Source organism: Myodes glareolus, chromosome 10 (assembly GCF_982192425.1).
Source record: "Myodes glareolus chromosome 10, mMyoGla1.1, whole genome shotgun sequence".
In the NCBI taxonomy this organism is placed as follows: Eukaryota; Metazoa; Chordata; class Mammalia; order Rodentia; family Cricetidae; genus Myodes; species Myodes glareolus.
The window spans coordinates 8,269,418-8,291,654 of record NC_142035.1 but is presented as its reverse complement, the minus strand read 5'-3'; positions in this window follow the sequence as shown (position 1 = coordinate 8,291,654).

Here is a 22,237-nt window from a genome sequence, read left to right as displayed (position 1 = left end):
AAAATAAATGTTTTTGTTTTCCTTTTAATTTTTAAATCTGGTAGCTAGAAAATACAAAGTCCCAGTTAATGGCCCAAATGAGCTGACTAGGGAAGTTAGTAAGAGAGAAAAATGGAAGACAAGCTCCCCTGGGCCAGAGTCGAGCTAGGCAGGGGTTTCATAGCTGCGGCAGCAGAAGCCAAATGCTGCACCAGCAGAAATGGAGATCAGTGAAAACAGAATGCTGTCACAGAGTGATGTCACAGGAGGAGTCGTCCTAGAGCTACCGGGAACCAGTGCAGCAAGCGTGGGCCACAGCTGGGGTACAGGAGGCTTAGCTCACCGTATACCAACCACGAATGAGTTGGAGCTACGGTGCCTGCAACATTTTGTTTAAAAAAGTTTTGTGTGCATCCATGTGTGTAAATACGAGTGCACACACACAGGTGTGGAGGTCAGAGAACAACGTTGGGTTTCAGTCCCTGCCTTCTGCTTTGAGAGCAGGTTTCTGATACTCACCACTGTGTATTCCAGGCTAGCTGCTCCACAGTTTCTCCCGTCTCCGTCTCCTATCTTACCACAGGAGTGTGAGATTACGGATACGGACTCAGCTCTGCGCAGGTTATGGAGATTCAGACTCAGGGTCTCGAGCTTAAATACAAGGGCTTGACCCAGTGAGATATTTCTCCAGCCCAACAGTTTCTTCTTTCTGTTTCTAAATTGAGAAGTAATTCTGAGAGGGAGTTCCCACTGGTGGTTGACTCACACATGGGCTCCAGGACACACGCACACACACACACACACACACACACACACACACACACACACACACACACACCGGATGCTAACAAAGCATGCAGAAGCAACTGCTAGTTTTGCTAGGTGGGTGGTACAGGCAGCTACTGCTGTCCCATGCCTAGAAGACAGCATGCATTGCCCTAAGATTCCTAGGGGCATCCGACCCTTAGAGTCACTCTACTGTCAAGACCACATGCCAGGGGAGCAAAAGAACTCTCAGTGGGAACAGGGGGCTGGACGTGAGTAGTCAATAACATTGTAACCTCCACCTCAAACTCTTCATTCACAAATGGTCCCGCCTTTATATTTGGATTTATCTAGGTAAATGGGAGATTTTATCATCAAATGGTAACCTGCTTATTCTATTTGGCCAAAATCCGATCTCAGATAATTAGCTTTCAGGCTCCCAAATTATTCCTAAAATGCAAATTGGCTTCTTAATTCCCCCATCCCAAACAGTGGTGAGCTATAATTATGTACCATTAAACACCTGCTTAGCTAAAGTGGCTGGGTAGAGGAGGACTACGGAGGAACTGAGCGTTGCTCCTGTGAAGGTGGGAAACTCATTTCCATTATCTGAACACTGTGGGATGAGGTGGGTTTCTACACCGTAGCCTCGGAGAATCAGCAGTTGGATGAATGTGCTGCGCCATAGCACCCAGTGTGCTTGTTGTTGTGAGGGTGTGCACGCATGTGCGGAAGCGAGAGTTTGATACCAGTGTCTTCCTTTGTGGTCTCTATGTTTTCATTTTGGAACAGGATCTCTCACTGAATCCAGAGCTGGGTTGACCAGTTGACCAGCAAGCTCCGGGGAACTGACTGTCTCCCATTGCCTAGTATCAGGGTCACAGATATGCAAGCGCATGTCTGGCCTGTACATGGGAGCCAGGGATCTGATCTTAGGTCCTCGTGCTTGTGAATTGGGCACTTAACCATCTGCGTCGCCTTCCTGTTCTATCTGGTGTTTTGACAGGTGGGACTCTCAATGGTCTTAGCAAATTCAACAAACACAGTCGTATTTCAAATCAGATGATGTAATTGAAAAACTGGGAACTCCCTTGTCAGTTCTCACTCACAGCAAGGTAGAAATCATCCGTTAATTCCATGTTTTATGTCTATGGTGTAATGTGTATGGTGTACCAGCAATTAGGCTAGCTTTGGGGTGAGGAGGGAATGAATAAACAGGTGGTTCCAATATGAGAGAATTCAGGTTCTTCATCCAACACAAAGTTGCTGGGCATGGACCAAGCATCATCCTCCTTTCCAGAGTACAAAATAAAATTAAATAGTTAAAAAATCTCATGGAAGCTGGGTGGTGTTAGGGCATACATTTAATCTCAGCGCTTGGGAGGCAGAGTCAGGCAGATCTCTGAGTACCAGGTGATCCTGGTCTACAGAGTGAGTTCCAGGACAACTGGGGCTACACAGTGAATCCCTGTCTCAAAAACCAAATAACAATAACAAAATAACCAAAACCAAACAAAGAAAAAGAAATCAAAAAATTCTCAGTGGTTTCCAAACGAATCTCCCAGGCTAGCAGCATTAGCCTCACTGGGGAATTTTTTTATAACTATTTGTTACAAATATAAAAATTTGTTTAAATAGTTTTCTTTTCAGATGCAGCGAATCAGAAATACTTATATTTTTAGAGAGTATTTAAATGTATTTTAAAATACATTTTAAAAATGTATTTAATTCTAACTATGCATCAGTGTGTGTCTGTGTGTTTGTGTGTCTGTGTGTGTTTTTACGTCTGTGTGTGTGTGTGTGTGTGTGTGTGTGTGTGTGTATGTCCATGGGTGCAGGTGTTTGCAGAGGTCAGAGGAAGGCATTGGATCTCCTGGAGCTGGAGTTAACAAGCAATTGTGAGTCATCTAATGTGGGTGCTAAGAATGGAGTCCTGGTCCTCTGGAAGTGTGTCTCGTGCTCCTAACCACAGAGCCCCTACCACTGTTTTAGTAAACCCTCCTGGTGAGTAATTCTGGCCTGCCTCATTTTAAGGGCAACTGTTACATGGGGAAGAAACAGCCTTCCCATCATGCCAGTGTCTCAGTGACTGGCCTCAGAGTATTTTAAAGGTTCTTGGGCTGGATTTTACTGACAGGATGTCTGTCGACCATGCATGAAGCTCTAAGTTTCTTCCTTAGCACCACATGAAAACAGATGTGGTGACACCGACCATTAGTACTTGAAGTCGAATGCCATCCTCAGCTGGATCACAAGTTTAAGGCTAACTTGGGATATATAAGACTATATTTCAGGGTACCGAAATAAGTCCATAGTCATTCCTGATACCCTTCCCCACTCATTCAACTCTCAAGGAATGAGGCATGGCCTCTTCTAATAGGAAAATACACGGATGTTTGTCTTGTTATTCAATTCTCCATGTGATTTTAGTGCTAATGTAGAGTTGCTAAATTCAATCTCTATTTCTTGACGTCTTTTGGGTGTCAAAGTATAGTTCAAGGCTGTCCTCCTTAAAGGTTCCAAAATATCTCCAAATAGTGAAACCAACCGAGGACCAAGTCTTCAAATATGTGAACCTATGGTATGTATCTCTCGTTCAAACAACTACAAAACATTTGCTACTCTTATAGTGGATGGTTTAGTTCCCAGCACCCATGTTGGGCAGTCAATGAGTACCTGAAACTCTATCTTTGGGTGATGTACTGCCCTTTTCTGGCCTCTGCTGGTAGCTGCATTCATGTGCATATATCCACACACAGAGCACTTATAAGGGTCAGGACAGGCTAGGGCTACAGTTAGATGCTGGTATATTCACAATCATAATAACACTTTCCCAACTCTTTATAGCAGGCTCCCACCATCCAAAGAGCTTCTCAGTAAAAGCAGAGGTGTAAATATAAATAAACTGGTCACAACTGTTATGCCCAAATCTGTGGGTCCCCACAAAAGCCAACAAAGGAGACAGAGTCTCATATGTAAAAGCAAGGAGCCTTTATTTTAATCAAGTTTGTAAATTCAGTCTCTCCGCATGTCCAACATATTGGAATATCCTGAGAGCCCCAAGCTCAATTAGAATTGGGTTTTTATAGTAGTAAAGGTGGGGGTGAGGGGTTTCTGAGGTTCAGTTACTCTGATTGGCTGACATTTGTCTAGGTGTCTTGATGAAGTGCTGGCAGGTGTTTTTATTTACAGTGCTTGGAATGAGGAATTTCCTTTGAATGGTCTGCTCTTGGGTGGGAGTCCGTAATCTCAGCCTGCCAGGCATTGTCTCAGGGTAAACTATTGAGACTCTAGACTCCATTTAAATTTATTGATGGCCAGAGTCCCAGGTGATAATGGTTGGAAGTAAAGAAACTTCCTTTGGATGACCTGCCCAGACTTAGCTTATCATGGCTGGCCCTCACAAAAGCAAGATGAGAATATCACTGGTACAGTGAACTTCAGAAGAAATTATATCTCGAGACATCGAGGTTAAAGTTAAACATTTGCCTTTGACTCTGTCTTTGTCTTTGTCACTTTTAGGAATATTTTTCAGAGAAATGAAAAAAAAATCAGTAGAATTGTTAGGTACAGATTCTTACACTCAGCTTTGGGGATGAGGATGGATGAAAACAGAGAAATTGGAGGAGGAGAGTGGAAGGAAGACGGGGAAGAGAAAGGAATCAATCACTGGGGGAATAATAACCCACAGGAGAATACCACAACACCCACTAATGATGAGACTATTGAGCTAAGTATGATGCATTCATAATGGAGACTGCTCAGCAGCTACTGCAAATTAGTTTTCTCTGTTTATAAGGGGCTGTCCAGAGTAGCACTAAATGCAAAAACCCTGGAGGCCAGGACCGCCCACAGGGAGCAGATCCAGCATCATTTCCCCCTCATTGCTGCGATTAAATGCCAGATGAGAGACAACTTAAAGGCGGAGGGGTTTATCCTGGCTCACAGTTTACAGGGCTACATTACACCATGGTGAGGAAGGCATGGAAACCGGAGCCGGAAGTCACAGTGAATCTGCAGGACCGAGCAGTGAGGGAACTGGATTCTGCTTCCTCCTGCACTCTCTCCCTTTTATTGAACAGAGGACCTAGTCCGTGGGATGCTGCCAGCCTCCCATTTTGTGTTGTGTTGTGAGGTCCTCATTTGCAGAACAAAGGTGATTTGGGTCAAGCTTGTCACTCCACCCTGTCAATCAGTCCTGGTGTTCTTCTCCATCAGGGGAATGGCGAACATCAATGAGATAAAATGTAAGTATTCTTGATATGTTTAAAGATGATCTGCAAGTGACGCAGCCTACAAATAATGGGCTGTGATTGACAGCAAGGATGTCAGTTTCCCTGAAGGTCAGAGTTCAGGGCCGTCACCTGCATCCTTCCCAGTCTTCTTGCTAGGAAAACATATCCAGTGCATATGCTTGGGCTGCGGGACGCCTGGAGTCTAGATCACGGCCACCCAGCCACTCGGCCAGTAATCAGCTAGTTTGAGGGTGATGTTAGTGGGTGACTTATTACAGGGCAGTGGAGCATGGGTGGAATTTATTGCCTCATGTCCCAGTCAGTGCGAGATATGGGCAAGCTCATTCAGTAACTCCTTGAAATTATCTCCTGGGCTATGGTCGAGTCAGCCTCGCTGAACGTGCAAGCTGGGTGGGTCATTTGTCACTGGAAGGCGGACGTTTTCTTCTCTTTTTCTCCTTGTCCCCAGAATGTGAGTGATTTAGGGGAGGGCGAGCTTCTGGATTGGTTTTCTTCCTCCCAAACCTTGGCCTCGACTGGACTCCTGAAGACAGCGAAGCAGTCGAGTTTCATTTGCTGCAGGCGGTGCCTCAGCTAGGCTGGCAAAAGGTTGGACTGCTTAGCTGTGCATGGCATCAGCCCTGCAATCTGTAAGACTTGGCTGGAACGTGCAATGGGAATCGAGGAAAAGCAAACAGCAAAAAAATGTGAAGGAGATAAATAGAGCTGTGTGCAGACTGGTTCCATTAGGAACCTCTTCCAGACGTGCGCTTTCACTCCGGACACCCATCGATAAATCAACTCCCGAGGAAAATAGTGTCTTGTTTGCCTTCTGTTATAGGATGAGATTGTTCCAAAATGACTGAAGTTTTATTTTTGTTCAGTCCTATAGATCAAATCCTATGCCTTTAACATGTGCCAGGCAAGCACACTGCAGTCCCAAGCAAAAATAAATTCCCCATGAATTTTCCTGGAAAATCCTTCTCTCTGGATAAGCATATCATATTCCTGTTTTAAGTAGGTAGCTATGCATTACCTGATGTGTTCCTAAATTCTCAGTTAGGCCGGCGCTGAGGCAACCATGGCATGTTGGCACCAGTGTGCTGACTGTGCTCAGCAAGGCATATTTAACAGATAAGCTAATATACCAGAAAAGTTTGGGTCATCTTCCAGGCATAGAAGAGTCCAGGCATTCAGGTTATATCTTTAGGGGTTTGTCTGGTATTTTTTCGGTTTGGGTTTTAGTGAGGCTTTTGATTCATGGAGTCATATAATTTCTATCAGCTTGAGACACACCCTGCTAGAATATCAAGTCTGATGGGAAGAACAATTCTTTTGTCCCACGATTTTGTTAAAATCTTTTGAGGTTGTCTTATTGATCGGCTTATCCATGTACATTGTGTTTGTGTGCCGTGGCACACATATGAAGATCAGGGGACACCTCTGTGGATTCAGTTCTCTCCTTCGGCCTTTTTGTGGGCTCAGGTCATCAGGTTTGCATAGTAATTGCTTTACCTATGGAACCAGATGCATATTCTTGAATCAAAGATGGTGGCCAATTGGAAATGTTCTGACTGATTACACCTTAGTCTCATGACTCCACAGAGTCAACTGAATAGATTCCATTGTATATAACCCCTGCAGACTGCATTCAGGCAGATTTCTTTCTGAAGAAGAAAGGGCAGATTATTACTAAAGAATAGAGAATGGATGACGGGTGGTAAAACCCAACCAACTGACCAATCAACAGCGCACGTCTTCCTTCTGGGGCTGGGAGTGGGAGGATGTTTAGTATGAAAATGCATTTCTGGTGAGGCTGCCAAGTCCTGATTGCTGGGAAAGAACATCACAGAGCCACTCACACCTCCTCTGCTCACACCTCTCCCTCCTCTTCTCAAACCTCCCTCCTTCCCTCCCTCCCTCCCTCCCTCCCTCCCTCCCTCCCTCCCTCCCTCCCTCCCTCCCTCCCTCCCTCAGCATTCACAACTCTCCTCTCTCACCACACCTCCCTACCACTCACTAGTTGGTCCGTTTGAAAAGCAATACAGAGTCCTTGCACACTATTTTATTCTCATAATTCTCTAGTGTGTGTGTGTGTGTGTGTGTGTGTGTGCGCGCGCGCGCGTGCGCGCACACTCGTACACACGCCCAAGTGTATGTATGTGCATCACATGCCTTCAGGGGCCTGTAGATGTCAGAAGAAGGCATTGGATGTCCTAGCACTCCAGTCACAGGCGACGGTGAGCCACCATGTTGAGCTGGGCACTGACCCCAGGCCCTCTGTAAGAGCAGGCAGTGCACGTCTCCTCCAGCCCCTGCACTTTGTCAAACTGAAAAGCACCAGTGATCCTGTTAAAGAAAAATAAAAAGTTCCTGAGTCCACAGAAGGGTCTGGAAGTGGAGCAGATTGCAGGATTGTTTAAAGAGAGCCTGGCCATACGAGTGCTTACATCTTTAAACGCCACATGGAGAAAGAGGAGCAATGGATACGTTAAATTTTAATATCAGGGAAATGGGCTGTCGGGAGGTGCAAGGCTGTGCAGCTTGTAATGTGAGCTCGTTCCGACTCTAAATTCTTCCTAACTTCCACAGGAACCGTCTTAAATCAGTTATGTCTAACTAATGAGGGAGATGGCCGGAGAAGGGGGCAGTTGGAAGCCATGACTCGTCCCTTTTCAGAAATCTATGGGACATCTCGCACTTCCGAAGTGGATGGGGTTTCTTCCAAAGCTTAGAGATTTGTTTCTGTGCCTTAGTGCTGGGATTTTCATTCTGTCTTCAGGGAGAAGGTTTTAAGATGAATGAGAATAAACCTCTGAGCATCAAAGAGGGGTGTGATTCTAAAGAAGTCGGGTTCAGACAGGCATGCACATGCATGCGCATGTAAATTTGTGTGCATACATGAAAGCATACATGTAAATGCATGCATGTATATAGAAAACATTAAAATGTGTGTGTGTGTGTGTGTGTGTGTGTGTGTGTGTGTGTGTGAAATCAAGGCTATGTGCTTGGGGACTGGTTCATATTTTTCTGAGCTGGGCTGAGGAGAAGGCTCAGTGGATAAAGCACTTTCTATACAAGTGTTCAAAGTTTGGTTCTCCAGGACTCACGTGCATCTGTAATCCCAGTACTCTCTGGTGGAGGGGGGGATAAGAAGTTGAGACAGGAGAATCCCCAGAGTCTCATAGCCAATTGGCCTGACACACTCAGTGGCAAACAACCGGAGGTCCTGTCTCAAACAAGGGAGAAGATGAGGACCAAGACCCGTGCATGTCCTCGGGCCTGCACATGAACACTGCAGCACACGCAACAGCGCTCACACGCGGGAGCATGCGCATCCATCCACCCATCCTCTGAGACAATAGCACAACAACCAGTGAATAGCAGCTGTCGCCAACCATTGGAGGGTCACTGCTCCTCGCACTCGTCACAGTCATTGAGGTAAATTTGAAAAGCCGCTCCTTCGAAACGGGGTTGTAGAAACAAGGAGCCCTGCCACCTACGTTCTTCAGGCCCTTGGGTGGTCTGAGAGGGAGAGCTGTCCGCAGGGAGCCCTCTGCGTTCTCACAGCCCTCTGTCAATGCCCCTTTAGTAAGCAGCCACTCATTTGCTCGCCCCTTCCCCAAGTCTCTCGACAACACCGAGCATCCATCTGTCACGTCAGTCTCTATGATTCATCAGGGAGATCAGGACAGAGAAGGGCAAGCTCATGTGGAAGCCACAGCCTCCCACACAGTGGGGCACTGGATTTAAATGGATACTGAGCAGGCTGAACACACCAGGCCGTCAGACCCACAACCTCATCTAGGATGTTATCTAGAAAAGGGAGTGGGGGAGGGGTTTTCTTTCTAGATTTAAAGACGCATGACCGAATGCAAGTTGTGCACCACCCTTTAGTCCGATTTTTAACAAGTCAACTGAAAACCGTAACTTGGAAACAACTGGGGAAATTCAATTGCAGCCTGAGCACCAAGTGACACAGGAAGCGCTTGTGGCACTGCTTGGGGAGACAGCTTCACATTTACAGCCCACATGGGCTACTTTCCCAGAGGACCTGAGTTCAGGTCCCAGCATCCGCATCAAGCAGCTTCACTGACAACTGCACCTGCATGCCAGAGAAGGCTCAAGATCCCTGTCGCTGGAGTTACAGCAGGTTGTGAGCCACCTGATGTGGGTACCAGGATGGAGCTCAAGTCCTCTGCAAGAATGGGAAGCGCTTGCTCTTCACCGCTGAGCTGTCTCTGTCGCCCTGGTCATTACTACGTCTGACAGCATTTTTGATAAATTCAGATCACTCCGTTTCATTTTACCCATGATCTGAGGGTTTGTCATTATTATCAGAGTCTGTGACATATACTCAGTGGCAGTAGGGAAGATGAGGTCTGTCTTACAGGACTTAGGTGGGTAAGGAATTTCTAGGACAGGGCTCTGGGGTCTGCAGGACTATCCTGTACTATGTGTTCAGTTTGAAAAGGGAAGTGGAGGGGGGAACACATGAAATCAGCCTCCTTACAGAAAATATCTTGCCATGTGTCTTTGGTGATACAGGCTTTGAGGTTCAGTATAGAACCAATAGGATTTGATGCGGCCAACAAAATGGCTCAGTAGATAAAGGTGCTTGATGCTAAATCTGCTAAATCCCGTGTTCGATCCCCATAATCCACATGGTAGAAGGAGAGAAACGATTCCCACAAATTGTCCCCTGACCTCTACATTTAGAACACGGCGTATAAATCCCCCACAAAGTGTTTTTGTTGTTGTTTTGTTTTTTAAGAGTGGACTAATTTAAATCTTGCACTTTTAAAGATTTTAAAAGTTATTTTTTATTTATGTGTATATGTATGTGTTATATATATCCATGCAGGTGCCCATGGAGACAGAAGAGGGCATCAGGCGCCCTGGATCTGGCATCACAGGTGGTTTGGGTGCTAGGGACAGAGCTCAACTCCTCTCAAGAGCAGCCAGTGCTCTTAGTGCTGAGCCATCTCTCCAGCCCCATATTCCACTTTGGTTCCTGCTGCTCAAGTTCAGAATCATAGCAGCTGGGCCCCTGGTGGACTGTGTGCCCCACAGTGTGTGTGGGAGACATGGCTGTACCAGAAGATCCTTGAACTGCCAAAGCTTCCCTCCATCAGGACTCTAAACCGGATTCACCGAACATATTTTCCTAAACAAATTACTAGATCCTACTATGTATGAAAGCTGAATACATAGAGCAATATTGCATGATTGGATACACAACTAGGGGAAATGATTAATGAAGTTTGGATTTTCAAGATGGATTACTTTAATATACCAACCTCCTGCGAAGACCTGAACACTTAAGACAGAATTGTTAGTCTCTTTCAGGTGGGCCTGCTGTTATGGTCTTGTAATACAAGCATCCTGAGAGGCTGCGGCAGGAGGACGATTGCTACAAGTTCAGGGTCAGCCTGAGCTATATAGCTATATAGCTTGTGTATGTGTATACGTATGTGTGTGTGAATTTGCCAACATACACAAAACTGCAGAGACTAGTACACGAACCAGACTCAATTTTTACCACCATGGTCAAATGTGGGTTGGTTGCTCTCTTCATCCTTAGCTGTGGTTTATGTTGACTCAATCCTGTTTATCTTAGTACTTGTACCTGCCAGCATTTCTTTATGTATGTCAAAATTTCAATATAGTCACCATGATATAAAACAGACAATTCTTTAGTTTTACAAAACTACCAGTGCTTGAATTCTTTTATTTGATATATATTCTGTCTTTCTTTTCTTTTTTTTTTTTTTCCTCTTGAGATGGAGGTCTTCTTCTGTAGCCCTGGATAGTCTGGAACTCGCTTTGCAGACCTAGATGACCTCATACCTGTTGCTGTTTCCCTGCATTGGTCTCATGAGATTACAGGTGGACACCACTACACCAGACTTATATTTTATTTTTAGATAATTTTTCTTTTTTCAACTCAGGGCTCAAACTCCACACACCAACAATTTAACCAATGTTCCCTAAGTCTGTTTAAATGTATATATTCATGTTCTTCTACTACACCCCACTCTTGCAATTTGTTGACTAGAGAAACCTGATATTCCATTAAAAAGAGAAGGATTTTTAAAAAAAAAAAAAACCCTGCAGCAGGCAAGAACATATGGAGTCATTTCCAAAGGGCTTTCATTCAGGGGGCCTGCGCACATTCCTGAGCATGCTCAGTCAACACCATGGAGCCGGCAATTGAATAATTTGAGCAATTAAAGTGGCAGACGATCTCAGTTTGCTGCATAGAGTTTAGCTGCAGATCAAGGGAGGAGGTTTGAAGGTGTGTCTGTCCCTTAGGGTGCTTGGCTCACTTAGTGGCTAATATTTCCTCCACCCAGCTCTGCCAGTTCTGTCTTCTGCCAGATTCTGGGACTCGCTGCTTCTTCCAGGGAGCCTGGCTCTGCAGAGCAGAAACTGGGAGCATAACAGAGATAACAATGCGGACAAGGCTTTTAGCCATACACGGCTGGCCTTTGTCAGTTAGTTCCTTTTACAGCGGGCAGAGACAGTAAATATGCTTGTTTTGTATGGACACACACGCAATGCTTTATACAGCTATTATCCATTTGAATTTATGGTTGCAGATTTTACTTAATATCTTGGATTCAACATTTGGATCTGTTTTGTATTCTTTGGCTTTAGTAGTGTCAACATAACGGATCTGGCTTATTTCTTCTTCAGCTCGATTGAGGTCTGATTTGACAAATAAAAGTTGTGTGTATCAGAGTGCGCAGTAGCATGACTTTTAGAAAACCTGTGTGTGTCCATACTTGTGTGTGTGGAAGTGTGTACGTGTGTGTACCTGTCCATGCCACAGCAAGCATGTGGTCTGAGCACAGCCTTGGGTGTTTGTTCCTGCCTCCCACCGTACTTGAGAAAGGATCTTATGTTGTTCACTGCTGCATACACCGGGCTAGGTGGTCCGTGAGCATCATGTCTCCACCTCCTACCTCCCCTGTGAGCACTATATTATGGTGCACACCACACTACCATAGCTGCCTTTATGTGTTCTGTTTTTTTTTTTTAAACTCAGTTTCTCACATTTTGGAGCCTTCTCTGCAGCCTAAGCCCAACATTTTGCCTTGTACATGCCATGAAATGATCAGTATGCCACCCCTCCCAACACTTCCATGTCTTTTCTTCTGATGGTAAGATCACTTGGGATCTACTATTTTTTTAAAGGGTTTTATTTTTATTTGTATATATGTGTGTGACTGTGTGTATTTGCATATACATGTAGGTGTCTGAGGAGGCCAGAAGAGGGCACTAGATGCCCCTGGAGCTAGCGTTATAGGGAGTTGTGAGCCACCCAATATGTGTGTTAGAAACTAAATTCAGGTCCTCTGCAGTAGCAGTACACGCTTTTAACTGCTGAACCGTTTCTACAGTCCCTTGAGATCTACTTTTATCAAATTTAAGATAAACAAACTTTGTTATTAACTATAGTCATGAGGCTGAACATAAAGCCCCCAGGGATTTGTTTTAACTTTATTCATATTTATGCATATTATTGAAAATATATGTATATGCATGTGCCTAAATAATTTCATTTACATTTTGCATGCATATATTATCTTTTTATACATATACTACTAATCATATTGGTATATATGTATGTGTAAAAATATAGTACCGATGTTCTTAGAGTTTTACCTTAATAATGTGTTCTACTCAAGATACACAACTCAATTACCACATTTAAAAATCATTCAAAATAACTTCTCTCAGGGGAGGGTGAGGTGCGTTAGTAGTTAAAAATGCTTCTGCCAAGCATAATGGCTTGAGTTTGATACCTGGAACCCATGTAGTGGACAGGGTTTCTCTGTAGCTTTGGAGTCTGTCCTGGAACTAGCTCTTGTAGACCAGGCTAGCTTCAAATTCATAGACATCTGCTTGCCTCTGCCTCCCGAGTGCTGGGATTAAAGGTTTGTGCCACCAATGCCCAATTTAGCTCTTACATCTTAAATTAACCCATTTCTATTAATCTGTGTATCACTACAAGGTTGTGGCCTATGGGTAAGGTTTCCATGAGTCTTTCTCCTTCTGAAGCTACATGGTGTCTTCTTGACTCTGCCTACTCTCTCTCTATATCCCCACCTGGTTTTATTCTGTCCTGTCATAGGCCAAAGCAGCTTCTTTATTAACCAATGGTAATAAAGCATATTCACAGCACACAGAGGGAAACCCCACATCTCCTGTTTATTTATTTTATGACACTTTCATTTAAAGGCTGCTTGAATTTCCCCAAAATTTATTTTATTTTGTTTTATAGTTCAGTCAGCTATTTATTTCGCTTCCACCTGACTCTCAACATGTTCTCTGCATGCCCTTTTCAGTGGCCCCATTTGCATTGCCGCCGAGCCCTAACACACTAAACACATATACATGTTTATAAGGTACGTCCCTTAGATCAAGTGTGCATGTGAACATACACATTCCACACCTTGCTTTTCTAGTTAGTGATATATCCAGGGGTCACTTCATGGCATCCGTTTTCTTCACAATCACCCAGAATCCCACAGTGCAGACAGCCATTGGTTATTAAATAACCTGGACACTCGTGGGCTTTTGGGCTGCAGTTATTTATACAATGACTGATGTTGTCAACCGGACGGAATCCGGAACCATCTAGAAGGCAAGCCTAGGCACGCCCAGGGACCAGTTAGTTTTAGGCATGCTCACAAAGGATTATTTTTAAACGTTATATTAAATGATGTGGGGAAGACCCATCTTCACTGGGGTGATGTGGGGACCATGTTCTATTCTGGAGTCCTTAACTGTATGTATGCAACCAAGAAAGTGAGCAGAGCGCGAACTCTTCACTCTCCGGCGGCGTCTTGACAAGCAGCCTCGAGCGCCTGCCTCCTTGACATCCCCGCTGTGATGGACTTAGAATCATGAGTTGGGCAAGCCTTTTTTCCTTCAGTTTTGGGCAGGGCATTTTTGTCACGCCGAAGGAAAAGAAACTAAGCGTGGTTGCCTGTCCACAGTGTATCACGTTTGGGCGGGTGTGCCTTTTGGATAGTTCCCCAGAAGCCACTGAGCGAGTTCAAAGATCAGGCACGCTGGCACCCCAGGGTCCCAGTGCTCCATTTCACAGGCTATTTTGTGAACAGCAGTTTCTCATCATCCTTCATTTCCCACAGCAACACCGACAGATCATTTCTGCCGAGCAAATCCGTAAGCAATACTTCTCCTTTAACCCAAATGTCAGCTGGTCAGAGCAACCTCAGCAGAGCGTAGTTCCTGCCTGAGGCCAGGCTATGCTGACGATTCAGAACTAACACATTCAGCAGCAGCAGCAGCAGCAGCAGCAGCAGCAGACACAGGGTGAGTCTCTGGACGGGCCCCAAATCGTCAGAGGCGGCTTCCAAAAAATAATCTCTCTCACACTGGAACACGTTTCATTGTCAGGGCAAGACGAATGCCAGCTCAGAGCAAGCCGAGTGTGGAACAATTTCGTTTCGGTACCCTCTTAGTCAAGGGGGGAAAGAATTCATAAAACCCCTCTTCCATTCTGCAGCTCTCTCTCTTGTAAACTATTTATTTATATTAAGCAACCTAAGCAAACCAGGCAGAAACATAGACACATGTAGCAGCATTGGAGCGCTGTCTTTAAAAGGAGGGCTGGCCTGAGAAGATGGCTCGGAGGGTAAAGGCGTTTGCTGCTAAGTCTGATGGCCTGAGTTGGATCCCTGGGAATCGCATGGTGGAAGGAGAGAAAACAAACTCTCACAGCTGTCCTCTGACTCCTACAAGCACACCATGTTGTGTGCATTCCTGAACACATGCACATGTGAACGCGTGTGTGCACACGTACAATAATACAGAAATAAAGTAATAGATACATACACAAATAAATTAGTATAACAAAATTAAAAGGTATTTTTGAGGAACTCTGCAGCTGAGAGTCAAACAGCCTCAGACCCACTACTGATTCTTCCTCTCTTTCACATTCTTTTCAATGCTGGGCAGAAAGCCCTGATCCCAGATAGCACCGAGCCATACCTCCAGTCTCAGCTTTCCTGTGAGGTGAGGTTGAACAGGCTATGTGATATTCAAGGTCTATTAGCATTTCTTCCTGTGGGCCATCTGTTCAGTGCTATGTTTTACTTTTCCAATAGAATTGTGGAGGGTTCTTTTTCCCCCCTCCTTGTTTCTCCTTATGTCTTAAGGGGATTAATTCTTTAGTCTAATTTGCTCATAATTTCCCCTGTTTTGTCATTTTTATTTTTACTTTGCTTATAGTGCAGGCATTTATTTTTAAGTAGTCAAATTCACCAGTCATTGCCTTTTGGTGTGCGTCTGCATTTTAAATTATAATTAGCAAAACATTCTGCAGGCTCAAGTTGTGGAGATACTCTCCCAGCTTCCCTCCTGGTAGCTGCATTGTTCTGTCTTTTCTTAACATAGAAACTTTTGGTCATTTGGAAATCATCATATCCAGCGTGAAGATGACAGTTGATTTTATCTTTCCATAGATTACATTGCAATTATCTCAACAGCTGGTATTGAAATGTCCACCTTTACCCAATGCAGTGAAAACTGAGGGGTTTGTACTCAAATTGGCATAAATAATTGGACCCATATTTGGATTCGTTTTAGGGTTCGTTGTTTTATGCCTACATGACAATACCATGCTACTTTATTTTAGAAGCCTTACATAGGGGTAATGGCTAACCTTGCCTGTCAACTTGACACACCTGGGAAGAGAGACCCTCATCCATGGAAATGCTGCCATAAGACAGGCCTGTGGACATGTCTGTGGGGGCATTTTTCTGACTGCTTCTTGATATAAGAAGACCCAGCCCACTGTGAACAGTGCCATTCCCACGCAGGTGGGTGGTGCCATCCCTAGGCAGGCAGGTGGTGCCATCCCTAGGCAGGCGGGTGGTGCCATCCCTAGGTAGGTGGGTGGTTCCATCCCTAGGCAGGTGGGCGGTACCATCCCTAGGCAGGTGGGCGGTGCCATCCCTAGGCAGGTGGGTGGTCCCATCCCTAGGCAGGTGGGCTGTCCCATCCCTAGGCAGGTGGGCGGTCCCATCCCTAGGCAGGCAGGTGGTGCCATCCCTAGGCAGGTGAACCTGAGAAGTACAAGCAAAGCAGTCAAGCGGGAGCTGAGAACAAGTCAATGAGCAGCATTCCTCTTTGGCATCTGCTTCAAGCTCTGCCCTGAGTTCCTACTCTGGCTTCCCTGATGATAGGCTGTAGCTTCCTAGCTGAGATACTGTAGCTTATGATGTTCATCCCAGCAACAAAGAGCAACATAAGGTAATGTTTCAGTGCGTGGTAAGAACCAGCCATTCTGCATCCCACTATCATTCTGACTGCGTTTACCTGTTATCTCTGCTAGACAAATGGCACAATACCCTGTCTAGCTCTGAGAAAACGTACTAGGACATTAATTGTCCTAGTGTAATTAAGTCCCTGAGGGTGGATATTTCTATGGTGCTGTGTCTCCTAAGAAGTCACATCTTTTCTCTAGCTCAAGCGCATCTCCATGTTTCTTGGAAGTGTTGTCTAGTGTTCTGCATGGTTCCGAAACACTTCTCTCCAAGCGCGTGTTTATTCATTCGTTCCTTTTTGTTCTCTTTCTCCCACCGTCTCCAAGAACTCGACCGGCCCGAGGACTACATGTGTAAAGGCCACTGCTCTGGGCTGCCGACTTTATACTTGCTGTTTTATTAGATTATCTTACCTCTTGTAAACATTTTCAAATAAGTATTTTTTAGGCTTTTCCAAATGTATAAATGTCATCTGAAAACAGGCATAGCTTTGCCTGTTTTTCAAAAAGTCTTAAGTTCTGATATTTTTCTTTATTGTGTCACAATTTTCTAAGCCACAAGATGAAAACAGTAATTGTTATTTATTTCATAACTTTATTGTGCACATAAAATGGTATAAAATATGGAAAATACTTGGAGTCATGCCTGGAATGCAATAATCTCCTGACTAATATTGCAGTTATTTGAATATCTATGTTTATGTCTGAACTCATTTCATAGAATTCATGTTATAGAGCTAAGAAATTCTTCCTAATACTAGACATTACATGCCTTTAATTTGGTATTATACTGCATTATTAAATCACTTTCTGATTAGTGTCTAGAAACTTTGATATTTAAGTGCCATCTTTGCAACACTTTATCAGATTCACTTATCTAATTTCCTGTTTATTAGATTTTTGGGGATGGGAAATAAGTAAATATGCAGTATTATTCAATTAGATCAGATATGTTTAAACAAACAAACATTTCACTAGCTTAAATGAAGAAATATTTTCAGATGTCTAATGAAAGAGATGTATTTTAAAACTTTACTTCATGTCTAGTGGGTTTAGTGCTACAGGACTTTGGCCTCAGCCACGTGGGAGGCTGAGGCAGGAGGATCATTTGAGCCCAGGATTGACATATCAATCCAGGCAACATGACTGAACTGTGTCTCTTTAAAAGTCACTCCACAGCTGAGGTTTCAGGAAGCATTAATGAGTTCATACAACAAGATAGGGGACTTGTTATCTGTCTCCCAGGGACACCAAAGGCTTAGCTTCAATATCCTGCTACCAAGTTGCACAATTGTGCTAATTACTCTACACTCTCAAGTTTATGATCAGTCTTAGTCACTGTATCACAGATGGTTATTTGATCTCAGTAATCTATAAATATTGTGGGATTCACCATCCATCCATCCATTCATTAACTGACCTGGAATTCACCAGCCTTTCATTTATTAGCTGACCTGGAATTCACCAGTCATTCATTAGCTGACCTGGTATTCTCCATCCATCCATCCATCCATCCATCCATCCATCCATCCATTCATCCATCCATTAGCTGACCTGGGATTCACCATTCATCCATTCATTTTTTAGCTGATCTTGTATTCACCATCCATCCATCCATCCATCCATCCATCCATTCATTAGCTGACCTAGTATTCACCATTCATCCATTCATTAACTGACCTGGAAATTCACCATCCATCCATTCATTCATTAACTGACCTGGGAATTCACTCATGCATGCATGCATCCATCCATCCATTAGCTGACATGGTTCTTGTTCTTTCTCCCTGCTTTGTGTATACTGATAGGTGAATGGGAATTGCCACAGTGTGGTTTCTTCAGTTGTTCACAGTTACTGGATAATCTATAATAATGTAGGTGAAATGGCAGAGTCACGAACATACCAGATTATTCTAGAAAGTTGATAAAGAAAGAAGCCAGATATGGTGGTGCACAGTTGTAATCCCAGTCCTTGGGGGGTAGAGGCAGGAGAAGCAGAAATTCAAAATCTTTCTTGACTACATATTGAGTTTGAGGTCAGTCTGGGTTAATTGAGACCCTGTTTCAAAATAAAAAAGAAAATAAAGGAAGGAAAGAGGGAGGGAGAAGGAAGGAAGAGAGGGAAGGAGGGAGAGAGAAGAGGGAGGGAAGAAAAGAGGGAAGAAAATAAGGAAGGGAAGGATGAAAGGAGGGAGGGAGGGAGGGAAGGAGGGAGAAAAGGAAGAAGGGAAAATTTTATTGGTTATAATCCCTTATGCTTAAGTAGTTGTTTCTTAGGATGTTTTCTTTTGATTCTGGGCTATGCCTTCAGGCACATTTCCCCCTATTTCTAGAATTTTCCTCATGGACTAATTTGAATTATGAAGTGTTAAGCATTTGCAGGGGGTAGTACTGATGTTATCACAATGTAATTAGAGATTTGGAAATGTGGGGTATGATCCAGCTAGGGTGTATTTGGAGCTATCTCCATGATGAACACAATCAGCAATAATTTAGTACCAAAGCTGAAACTGTCTGTAATTTTAAAATAGCCCATTCTTCTCACAGACCAGCACTTTGTGGCTTAGTTTACAGTTTCTTCTATCAAGAACGAGCAGGCAGCCTGCTGCGACTCACAGAAACTGTCTCTTTAAGAAATTAAGATTGGGCTAGTGAGATGGAGCAAGCCCAGCGACCCGAGTCTGAGCCCTGGGACCCATGTAGAGTGGCAGGAGAGAGAGCAGACTGCACAGCTCTGCCCTCTGACCTTCAGATACACCCCATGTCATACATGCTCCTCCTCATCCCTTTCTCCCCAGCTCCCCCCTTTGTCTCTCATACACATACAAATAATAAAGTTATTTTAAGAGAATAAGGGCACCTTGTAAAGCGTGCTTTCCCTGTTCTGCTTTGTTAATTTGGTAGTTTGTGAGTTTTAAAAAGACCCATCTGTGGGCTATAACTTGAACAGTATATTTTTCTTCCGAGTGTCTCACAAATTAAAGGATCCCAGGATTCCAATCATAACGTCCCACAGGGTATGCTTAATGTTAGAAATGGCTACATGTCTCAGCTCGAGATGGGGACAAGAATAAGGCTAAAAGGAGAAATCCCTAGACTCGGGGTGTGGGAACTAGAAGTACAAGCTATGACTGACCCGTCCACCAGTCTGGGGTCTCTCTGACCCTGCTGGGCCTCTGTTTCTGGCCTGCAGAATAGGATTGCTAGGGTTCAAGTCTGCAATGTTTCCCCACAGGCCCAAGGTCTGAATACCAAGTCCCTAGTGATAGTTTTGAAGTTGTGGGACCTGGGTTGTGCAAAAAGTTGGAAGAGGTGAGCCTTTGAAAGTTGGCCTGTCCTGTGTCTGACCTGGCTTCCTGTCCACACTATTGCCTGATTCTGGTCTGCCTTCCTGTCCACACCATTGCCCGATTCTGGCCTGGATTCCTGCCAATACCATCCCTGTTTCTTGTCTGACTTCTTGTTCACACCATGCAAACTTTGCTCTCACACCATGACAGTATGAATCTGAAATCCTGAGCTCAAACAGCTCCTCTCCCCTTCAGTTGTTTCTCTCAGGTGTTTTGGTTGCAGTGACATCACCGTAATGGACACAAGGGAGGAAGAGAGGGCCCTGACAGGAGAGCTGTGCAGGCTGTGATGTGTCTGACTCATCCCTAAGCTAGGGACGTGGAGAAGAAGGGCAGTCTTCTCATCTCTAGGAGGTATGTGGTATATTCTGCATTATAGGATAAAAAGATTATGACAATTATCTTAATGATAACAGTACAGAAGGCAAGACTGTCAACACATAAAGTGAATGTAGGTGAAGGCTCCCAGTTAGGTAGACAGCCATGACCTCATTTGTTTATCCATAGGGATCATTTGACAGTCTGAAGTGTCAGAGACAGATAGGGACTGGTCACCATGGAAGCAAACAAAGAGCCTCAGATTTCATGGTGTGTACCGTCTCCCCTTTTCTCTCTCCCTCTCTTCACCATCACAATCACCATCATCACCACCACCATCATCATCACCATCATCACTACCACCATCATCATCACCATCATCATCACCACTGTTAACCACCACCATCATCACCATCGCCATCATCGCCACCATCACCACCATTATCATCACCCTCATCACCAACACCACCACCATCATCACCATCATCACTACCACCATCATCATCACCATCATCATCACCACTGTTAACCACCACCATCATCACCATCGCCATCATCGCCACCATCACCACCATTATCATCACCCTCATCACCAACACCACCACCATCATCACCATCACCCTCATCACCATCACCACCATCACCATCATCACCATCACCATCACCATTATCGCCACCATCATCACCATCATCATCATCACCACCATCATCATCATCACTGCGTCATCATCATCACCACTGTCACTATCACCATTATTACCATCACCATCACAACCATCATCATCACCACCATCACCACCATCACCATCACCACCATCACTACCATCACCACCATCACCATCACCATCACCACCATCACCATCACCATCATCATCATTATCATCATCATCATCATTTTGGTGAAGGGTTTCACTCTGTAACTGAAGCTAGACTAAAATTTGCTTTGTAACCCTAGTGAACTCAGACTTGTGACAATCCTCTTGCCTCAGATTCTAAAGTGCTGGGATCACAGCAGTCAACCAGCATGCCTGGCAGGCATCTGCCATTTCATAAAGGTACAGCAGCAGGCCTGAGGACCACAAAGAAAGATAGATGTGGGGGTAGGGGAAGGCCTCTGGGAGAAGATGCTACATGTGCCACCCAGATTGGAAGATGTCAGGAGAGAGAGATCAAGGGGGGATGTCTGTTCCAGATGCTGGAGCTATGACCTGTGACCTGCCAGTATGCATATGGACAGAAATAGGCCATGAAAATGGTGCACGGATGTCTCAGGCCACAGTCAAGAGGACAGATTTTACTTACTGTAAAATCAGGGTAATTATGTGGTTTCAGACTTAGAGTAATGATGTATTCTGGCTGGTGTATTTCTAAACAGGATTTTCGTGGCTTCTGTGTGAGGCAAGGGTATAGACAGGGAGAGAAGATGAGACACTTGGACAGAGAGAAGTTACGACTCACAAATGTGACTCAGTGGGGGGAGAGATATTTGAACATAAGCAGGATACTCCCCTGAGCTGTCAAAGCTGAAGTACGCAGGGAAATGCACCTCCTCAGTGGTCCACTGTCAGCAAAGGTTTCAGCTGGTGGTGAGGGAAGGAGTGAGCTCTATAAATGGACAAAGGAAGACAGCAGAGAAAGGGGTGAGTTGGTGGCCATAGAAATGGTTTCCTAAGAAGTGGGATGAAATAGACTGTGATGTGGAGAGCAAACCTTCACAGGTGAGCATTTGTGGGGAGGAGCTTCTATGTTGAGTCAGGAGAGCCCACCGCTGGGGCTGAAGAGCTGAAGAACACAGAGGGTCAGGAAACCACATGACTGCAGCGGTTTACACGTGACTTCAGAGAGACGGTCTCTGAAGACTGCCTCTTGGTGAATGCTTCATTTTCTTTAAAGATGTGTTTATTATTTATTTATGTGCATGAGTGTATCGCCTGCATGCAAGTATGTGCCTAGCGTCCACAGAGACTAGAGTCCAGAGGCTAGAGAGGACACCGGATCCCCTGGAGCTCGTGTCATTGATAGCTGTAAGGTACCATGTGGGTGTTGAAAACTAAATTGGAGTCTTCACTTGCAAGAGCAGCGAGTGTTTGTAACTGCTGGGACATTTCTTCAGTCACAGTCTTGGTTTTTTTTTCTTACAACTTTGTCCCACTGTGCAGCCTAGGCTGACTTCCAGCTCTTCATCCTCCTGCCCCAGCCTCCCCAGCGCTGGGAAAACAGGCATGCCCCATCACGCATGGCTGCAAATGCTAATTAAAACCTATTTGTTTCAATGTTTTTCCTATGAT